This window comes from Ochlerotatus camptorhynchus, unplaced genomic scaffold (assembly GCF_037179485.1).
Source record: "Ochlerotatus camptorhynchus isolate MF236.1 unplaced genomic scaffold, CSIRO-AGI_Acam_v1.1 ptg000026l, whole genome shotgun sequence".
NCBI classification, from domain to species: Eukaryota; Metazoa; Arthropoda; class Insecta; order Diptera; family Culicidae; genus Ochlerotatus; species Ochlerotatus camptorhynchus.
Genome location: NW_027040518.1, coordinates 141,302 through 151,437, shown reverse-complemented (window position 1 = coordinate 151,437; position 10,136 = coordinate 141,302).

The following is a 10,136-nucleotide window of genomic DNA, read 5'->3' as shown; positions in this document are numbered from 1 at the left end:
AGATATCGGCGCCGGTGGTTAGCGTAATTACCTCTCACCCCAGCAGGCCTGGGTCCAATCTCAGTCGGCGCCATCGGCATGTTCTAAGGCATAACATCTCTGGGAGCTGCCTCCCTGGCGTCGGTAGCATTTTAGCTCAGTACGGAAAACAAATCTCGCGTCACTTTTCAATAGGTCCTATCTACATTGATCGATTCTCTTCATAGACACTCTCTTTCGTAAATAACTCGGCTTCACAAATCTGGATCAACAATAGAAAAGAGCCCATCAGCATTTGTAAACAAACCGTTCCAAAGCCCTTTACTCACAAAGCGAAGACCACCCACACAAACCAACACCATCATCGGATAGGGGAAACTTCTACCTACAAGATGTTGGTGTTGGTTTGTGTGAGCGGCCTTCGATTTGTGAGGCTTTGGAACGGTTTGTTTACAAATGCTGATGGGCCCTATTCTATTGTTGATCCAGAAATGTTTCCTGCCGTCTTCGTCGAATTAGATGCTAGATTGTTGCTTCTTCCATCGAAAATATCCGGCCGTGGCGATTCAAAGTTGATCCAGGTTGATCAAAATAATTTGTATCCCTGCTTCCAGTTTGATTACATGAGCATTTTGTGTGGTCGGTGGTTCTGAATATGGACAAACAAGCAGATGAATTCTATTCCTACTCTTTACTGTAAAAAGCTTGGTGGCCCTGAAAAGAACCGTTTTGTTTCCAATGTTGGTGATGATTTAACCTCCGAAACCAAACAGAGTGCGTCTATGTCACTTCAAAAACGTAGATGACATCCATGGCCGCTTACGCTTGGCGTGTTTAGTGTAGGTGACAGCATCACGGATCTCATTTTTCAGCACACCTCCTAAATCAAACCGGAGATACGTCAGACACCGCCACGGCGAGCCAGACGACGGATGGTGGTTATCTCGAAGAATTTGCGTTTGGTTCTGAACATGGCGATGAGTGTGTAAAATATTACGCAATTCCATCCTCCCTATTCACACGCGCCCGAGGATCGGAGGCGAATGCCACTTCGACTTGTTTCGTCTACTTACTACTCTCTGACGACTGTGCTGGGGAAGCAGCATATGCATGTAGGTAATTGGTGAATATGTTAGATAATTCGACGCTTTTGGACAATGCTGAACATTTACTAGTTTTTCAATAGTTTCTTGTTGAAAATCAACATTCGGAAGCATTGTTATCAATGCGTTGCCATAGTTCTGATCGATTGGTGGTAACATTATTGAAATTGGACCAGGGGTAGCTGAGTTATTAACGTTCAAAATCTTTCTTAATTTGTTACATGTTCCATTTTCGGTTTTCACAAAGTGTACCCCCATATAGAAATCAAAGACGTAGTCCTACGTCAAAAAAAAAAATAAAAATGTATACTTAATCACGGCTTCGTGTTCGGTAATTTTTTTTACAGTTTTCGAACTGTAAATCACAAAAATTACCGAACATACAGCTATTCTCAATAAAACAACTGACAATCCGTAGCTCTTGCGACAAACTACTGAATACGGTAAGAGTAAGTACTGAACTTATAGTAAAATAACAGCTTTGCGGATAATGACTAAAACTCAGTAAAATAGAGTACCGAGTTTTTTGTATTCGTTATGTTTTACTGGAGCAGTCATCAAAAGAAATTCCAACTTTGCTGATACTGACAGTAAAGCAAATTTCTTATGTCATTCTCCTCGATTCAACCTCACACTTGACGTCGGAAATCTTCTCGTGAAAACAAGAAACCATTGTGAAAATCAGTGAAACATCTGGAAGTCAACACAGGATTGCATAAACTACCCCGAAATTTATCAGCTTCTGTACTCCTGCATTGACTTTCAGATGTTCAAGTTAGTTTGAAGAAAGAAATTTCACTAAAATTTTCTATTATAGAGCTTCAGACTTAGGTACCAAATCCGGCACATCGAAAAAGCCACCACCCGGCTAAACCACCGGGAAACTCTGACCACTCGACCTGGACTAGTTAAAACAGCATTACTGCTAATCTGCCACTAAACTCCGTCCCCAAATACAAATCGCTAATCGAATGAACCCAAACAAATAATGAACTAAAAACATTGTTGATGAATTTACTGACTTATTCATTAAAAAATAAAATAAAAATACTGAAAAACTCAGCAAAAAACTATGTAAACAAATAAATTACTGAATAAGACAGCAATACTAGTACTGACTAACACGGTAATTTTTGACAGTTCAGAGATTCTGCGATTTACGGAGTTTTCAGCAAAAGCAAAAACTACTGGGTTGATTACTGAAAACTCAGCTGTTTAAAAACCCAGTAAAATTTTACCGACTTCGGTAATCTCTGTGTGTATTTTCACGTGAATTTTCTTTGAAAAATTAGAAAAAAATGCGATTTTTTTTTTAGATTTTTAATATTTTTTTGTCCAATATTTTTATAGAAAATTTATAAGATTTTTGATACCTTTTTCAAATATTTTTATAAAAATCAAAACGTAATTATTTTATTCGGAGCGGTGAGCTTCCCCTTAACCCTTTTTTCCTTGATTTGTTTTCAGTCGATCTTGTTTTCCGTGCTGAGCACCAATGGACGAGTGCGATGAAGTGGAACCAACGGTTTTACTTCCCTGTTATGTTATGCCTCAGAACATCCCTGCGGCGCCGACTGGAATTGAACCCAGGTCTGCTGGGGTGAGAGGTAATCACGCTTACCACTACACCACCGGCGCCGCTTGACATTAACCCTATTTCAAGAGCAAATTTTCATTACGTCGAATGTAACAAAGGTAAACAAAGTCGAGCTATCAGTGTCAATCGATTCTCCTGCTATTACACTTTATACTGTCCGAATGTAGGATCCAATCCCATTTTTAAATTTATTTACCAGTCGAATTGCTTTTCGACGTAATCACCTTCCGATCAAAATAGTTTTCGATGTTACTTAAGTCACCCAATTTCTATGGACATGCCGTTTGACTTAAGTAACAGTGCAGAGAAACCCGTGAAAAGTGTACGTTCGTCGTTTCGCTTTCTCATTATTAAAGTGAATAAATCGAACTGTTTGTTGCTAAGATGATTTCGGTGGTCCTAAAATGATGAATGGGCTGCACGTAAGGAGACGTAATTGATAATTCTCCCGAATATCCTGGTAAATACACTTTGACTTAAGTAACAATAGGTGCCACCAAACGACGTATAATAACTTTTGACTCAAAAACCAGTATTTTTTAGCATGAAAGCTAGCAATTTGCATTTGTATGATTAAAACCCTGCTAAATATGTTAAACATTGCTATCACTATGAGATTATATGTGTTTACTTGGAAATAGGAATAACTTTTCGGTCATCAAAACAAAACCTTATTTTTCTCGGATTGGTGCGAATGTTACTTACGACATAATGAAAATTTGCTCTTGAAAATTTCATATATCACATTCAGCTCAGCAGCTAATTTTATTCGTTTTTTTACCGAAGGTCCCCACTGTGCACCGTCATACCATACCTTCGCGAGATCGGCCTTTGCGCCGTCCAATGTATATTTGTTTACACCAATCGTCAATTATCAAGTGAATTAGGAAGTTGATGGCAAAGTTGTCTGAAACGTAATGTCTTCATTGGTTGAAAATCTACTTTAGAAAGATTAGAAAGTGATAACAACCACAATAATCATATCTAGATAGAGCTGGAATTAGGGCGTAACAGCTTTTGTAAACAATGACTTCTCTCGATTAATTCTCGAAAGTTATGGCTCTCGCTGGCAAATCGACATTACCATCGAGTAAGGGAAGACTTTCCCTACCCGATGGATATGTTGGTTTGTGTAGGCGTACCTTGAATTCCTAGAAATCAACGAGAAAAGTCATTGTTTACAAAGGCTGTTACGCCCTAATTCCGGCACTATCTAGATATGTCAAGCTTCACACGCACATCGTGGTCCATAACCGCGAAAACGTGATCGTTTCAGATTGAATTGAATTGAAAACTACGGCATACTTATTTGAAATTATCTATTGTATGGAAAGAGACAAAGCTAATTTATGTATTAAATATGGGGCCAATGCACACTAAAATCTGGTTGCATGACCAAACTGATGGTTGTCCAAGCGGTTACGGTTTGCGGCACCGGTGGTGTAGTGGTAAGCGTGATTGACTCTCACCCCAAAGGGCCTCGGTTCAATCCTAGTCAGCACCGCCAGGATTTTCTGAGGTATAAAATTTCTAATCACGCCTCTGAAGTAAAGCCGTTGGTCGCCGTTGGGTCGATGGTGTAGGGTCCAGGTATGAGAGCTGCCTCCATAGCGTCGGTAGCATTGGTACTCAGTACGGAGAACAGGATAGACAGAAAACAAATCAAGGAAAAAAACGGTCACGGTGGAATAAAAGAGTTTGTAAAACTGGTTAAAGTGTGGTAGGTGTCCGTTTTTACCGCATTTTCCCCACTCGGTATGAAGTCTGAATGTTTTACCGAAGGGCTGATATTGACAATGCAGTGGCTGTAGTGAGCAAATAGTGTTAAAAAGAGATAAAAAAAATGGCGAAAAATTACTTACAAATTGAGGATAAACTTGAGCTTAATGAAGAAGATGTTGAAAACGTAATATAACACGAGATGGATCATTTGGCCTTATGCCACTTTGGATAAAAGCGAAGACTACAAATCAAGAAGACTGGCAACTGTTCTCTTTTCTCATACAAATGTCAAACGTCACTGATAACAGCGCCTCTGTCAATCAAAGGTGGAACTTTGAAGCACAAGTGTTAGTGAGACTGCTCATAAACAGTGACTGTGTGTGTGACCTAATGTCACCGAAATGAGTAATCATAACACGGTAGTCGTTGTGGTTTTTGTTTTGCTCTACACAATTTCATGGCAATTTGTATCCTAATGGTTTTCCCACTCCAAACCGAAAAACTTGTCATGGTAAATCAAGTAGAGGATTGAAACTAGGATCGATACCTAGTGAAAGTAACTTTTACTTGTTAACGAGGAACCGGAATATTGTTTATTTTGCGTGTTGAAAGCAATCAATTATAAGGAATTGGCAGCTTCCACCACCATTGAGTGAACTACCGTCATTCGGAAGCTGCTGAAAATTCAAGGATTCTAAAAGAAGAAAGATCCGGTACCTACATCAATCACGATCCAATGGAAGGCGTAGCAGGATCTAATGCTGGAGAAAATGAAAATGAAAAGTTGAAGGACTACAACCTCTAAGGTCCGTATTGATATGATTTCCATTTTATATATTGTCACAACATGAAACCACCGGATAATGATCCTCTGTATGCTTTAACAATTCCTGGAATCGACCGACCCCTTCCAGAGAATGATAACAACAGTGTCGGATTGACCAATGACATTCAAATGGTCAACGAGTACTGTGTCAAGTTGCCGAGCGTCATAACTTAAACAATTGAGTCAAAAGATAGTAGATGTCCAAGTGAACAACTTTGCCAAAGACACCAAACCTCTAGGATGCATGGGTGGGTGGAGCGCTATGATTTTTGTCCAATAAAAGTACCATTCTGTCCCAGTGCATAGTGGGCCACAATGGGAATTAAGCAAGACAAAATTCACAGGTTTAGTGTCTTATGTAAACTTTTTCAGCTTGAAAAGCTCCTTCTTTCGACCGGCTTTAATATTAGGATGGTCCTGAAATTATTGTTATAGATAAACTAACTTTTTTGTTTTTGAAAATAAAAACGCTGAAAGTTGTAGCTAAGATTATGTTAAGCTACTTTGCTAAAGAAACATTTGTCTATCTCTTACCGTTCTCATTTAAGAGCAATTTTTCTTAATTGGCTTAGGGTGGTCCTAAAATACATATTTTTTTTTAAATCTAACTTTGTTATTATTATTTTTCGGGTGAAAGTCACCTTGGTATAATTTTTAGGGCTTGTTAAAATAGGGAAAATGGATGTAATGTCGGCCTAAATGCCCGTAATTTGGGCCCATACATACATTTAGTAATCGACTAAATTATGGTTCTAATGTTGGCCTGTGGATCTAAGATTGGGCCCATCGCTAAAAATCTGCCCTTTATCAATTTTATCTAGATGAACGCGTCATTGTGACGGTACTAATAGATATTTTTGGTCGCTTTTGGTAATTTAGTCGATTACTGAATGTATGTATGGGCCCAAATTAAGAGCATTTAGGCCGACTTTACATCCATTTCCCCTACCACCCGTTCACTGAAGTACAAATTGGAAATTTAGTAAGACCAAAGTCCTTGTGCTTTTGTCTTAAGTTTTAGAGGATATGTGTCTTCTGTGAATTTGTTCAGCATACAAATTTGCTTCTTTTGTCCAATTTTATAATTAGGCTGGTCCTTAAATGGTTGGATTCGAGAGAACGCTGTGCGTGTGTCAAACGTGACATTTGTTTTTTTTTTCTACAATCGGTTGCTGATCTGATCAAAACCAGGCCCAGGTTACGATTTCCAGTTCCTCAGCGAGTTCACTAAGACAGAAGAAGTCCTGCGAGAGCTGCATCTCATTCTATCTAGCTCTACGTCCCTGGTATTTGCCGCTGACAAGCTCTTTCGAAGCCAAGTAGAACCTCCATGGGGCCATCGACGTCCCATCATTTGTCCCTACGTTGAGTCGCGGCGCTAAATCTGGCTATTGGCCACGGAAAGACTTCGCATTGCACATCAAAAATCGGCTACATCTGAACATCTTTCATTTCATGTCGAGGGAAAACATTCCGTGCAAACTCTACCACAAACCGAATTAGTTCAGGGAACTCAAGCGAACCGTCTAAAATTTAGACTTCTACATCAACACATGTCAATCTGCCTTTAGGTTCAATTGGCTACGTTTTGGTGAGTTCGTCCATTTTTATCTTTTGATCAGCTTCCCAAAATTTGAACTCATTTGGTTAGAAAGTGACTTGGCACAAACAGTTTGAAGTTTATATGGAAATTACTGTGAGAAAAAAAATAATGAATGATTAAATGAAGTGATAGTTCATGACATTTCGCGAAACATTTGCAAAGAGCCTATAATATTTTGTAAACAGAACTTGTACTTGGGTGCCCTTTTCGCGTGATCTGATGCACGCCTACGCAAATCAAGAATACTGCCGGGAAGAAGATAGTTTCCCCTGCCCGATGGTATTGTTGTGTTTGCGTGGATGAGCTTCGGTTCGCTTGAAAAGGGCGTTACAAATTTTGTTTACAAAGGATGACAGGCCCTTTTTAAATATTAAAGGGTGTATTCGATAAAAATGGCACACCGAAAATCTTCTGTAACTTTTGAACCGTATGAGTAAAAAACCTGAAAATTTGAATAAATATTATTCATAGTGTATTGTTAACATCTGTTATTCATACATAGCTATTCATACAGTAGTTCCAGTCATGTCGTTGAAACAAGAAATCGTCCGTGAAAAAATCGTTTGCACTAACAATCAAAATCCAGAGGCGTCCCATCGATGGATCGCTAAAAAACTTGGAATTGCAAATACAACTGTGTCTCGTGTGATAAAAACCTTCAAGGAGCATCTGAGTGCCCGAAGGAAGGGAGGGAGTGATCGTAAAAGTGGTCCAATGAACAGTAAAATGGCCAGCAAATTGGTGCAACAGTTCAACAACCGTCCAAACATATCAATTCGAGATGCCGCTAAAAAGTCTAAGGTGTCAGTCGGTTTTGTGCAGAAAACCATGACGCATACTGGGTTACATGTTTACAAGGTTCAAAAAGCCCCAAACCGGAATGAAAAGCAAAACATCACTGCGAAAACCCGCGCCCGGAACTTTACACGAAGTAGCTTACCTAATCGTGTTGCGTCGTGATGGATGACGAAACTTACGTCAAGGCCGACTTCCATCAGCTTCCTGGGCAAGAATATTTCGTTGCCAAGTCTAAATTCGATGTTCGGGAGGATTTTCGAAAGAATAAATTTTCGAAATTTGCAAAGAAGTTCCTGATCTGGCAGGCGATTTGCGGATGTGGTGAAATAAGCGCTCCCTTCATCACTGCCGGAACAATAAACGGTACGATTTACACAGAAGCGTGCCTTAATAAACGTCTCTTGTCATTTATAAGGAAGCAAAAAAGGATCAACTTAGTTTTGGCTTGATCCAGCATCCTGCCAATACGCTCGAAACGTGTTGGAGTGGTACCGAGCCAACGGAGTAAATTTTGTGCCAAAAGATATGAACGCACCAATTCACCGGAACTTCGGCCAATTGAAAAATTCTGGGCAATTATGAAGACGGAACTTCGTAAACATCCCAAAACTATTTAAACAGAGCTCGAGTTGAAGAAAATTTGGGTAAAAATAACGAAAACACTGGGAAAATCGTTTGTAAAAATGTGATGGGTGGAGTGAAAAGGAAAGTGCGGGCATTCAGGATGGGAGACGAAATTGAATAAAACAAATTTTGTAAATCACAATTCATTAGTAAATCCGATAATTGTTTTAATGTTGGTGAGTAAATATGTGTGTGTCAATTTTATCGGATACACCCTTTACACGAGACCTCTTGGATAAAATAAAATAGGGTCTAGTATAAGAGAGGAGCGGGCTTACTGGCTTTGAACGAACTGTCAAAGCCAGAATCAATCATGCAGTGCCTATCTTGGTTTTATTGGCAATGTTACTAGAAACCACTTATGCATAGGTTGCCAAGGCAGTTTGTTTTGAATCCGCTTCTCTTTTATACTAGATCCTTTGATCGAATGTGCTCCAGAATAATTTCGCCTTTTTTTACTGCTCATTATTTTCTCAAAGATTTTGGGGTTTTTTCGCCTTTTTTAGTGAGCCTTCTGTATGGTTAATCCATAAAGGGTGATACGGTCAAAATTTGGTCAATATCAACTTGACGTATTTCTTTCAATTTTGCATTTAAAAAACCTGAACACCCCTCATTTTGAAGGTGTGTGTGTGTAGAATGTTGCTCCTATTTTGATTTTGGAATTCACTTTTCAGTTGTCAAAATGCCGTCCAAGCAAGAAGAGCAGCGTATCAAAATTTTGCTCGCGCATCGCGAAAATCCGAGCTACTCGCACGCAAAGTTGGCAAAATCGCTAAAAGTTGCCAAAACAACCGTTACAAATGTAATTAAAGTGTTTGAGGAACGTTTGTCGACAGCCAGGAAGTCTGGATCGGGGGGAAATCGAAACCCGGAAACCGCTGAGACGACAAAGAGAGTTGCCGGTAGTTTCAAGCGAAACCCTAACCTCTCTCTCCGAGATGCCGCAAATAAGCTGGGTGTATCGTCTACAATCGTGCATCGAGCCAAAAAACGAGCCGGACTATCGACTTACAAAAAGGTAGTGACTCCAAATCGCGATGATAAACAAAATACGACGGCCAAAGCGCGATCCCGGAGGCTGTACACGACGATGCTGACGAAGTTTGACTGCGTGGTAATGGACGACGAAACCTACGTCAAAGCCGACTACAAGCAGCTTCCGGGACAGGAGTTTTATACGGCAAAAGGAAGGGGAAAGGTAGCAGATGTTTTCAAGCACATGAAACTGTCAAAGTTCGCAAAGAAATATCTGGTTTGGCAAGCCATCTGTACCTGTGGCTTGAAAAGCAGCATTTTCATAGCTTCCGGGACTGTCAACCAAGAAATTTACGTGAAAGAGTGTGTGAATAAACGTCTGCTGCCTTTCCTGAAGAAACACGGTTGTTCCGTACTGTTTTGGCCGGATTTGGCATCTTGCCATTACGGTAAAAAGGCCATGGAGTGGTACGCCGCCAACAACGTGCAGGTGGTTCCCAAGGACAAGAACCCTCCCAACACGCCAGAGCTCCGCCCAATTGAGAAATACTGGGCTATTGTCAAGCGGAACCTAAAGAAGACCAAAAAAACTGCTAAGGGCGAGCAGCAGTTCAAGGGAAACTGGCTTTCTGCGGCGAAGAAGGTGGACAAGGTGGCTGTACAAAATCTGATGGCAGGGGTCAAGCGTAAGGCCCGGCAATTCGGATTTGGAAAAGCGGAAGCCTAACTGAATATTTTTCCTGAATTTTATACTAATTGAACTTGAAAAAGAAATTTAATTTGATTTTTTAAATAAACGATTTCACCGATTTACACGCGTTTTCCCTTGACCAAATTTTGACCGTATCACCCTTTACAAGCTTTTCCCCATCGTATCCCCCATTAAGACAGTAACGTTAGATGAGG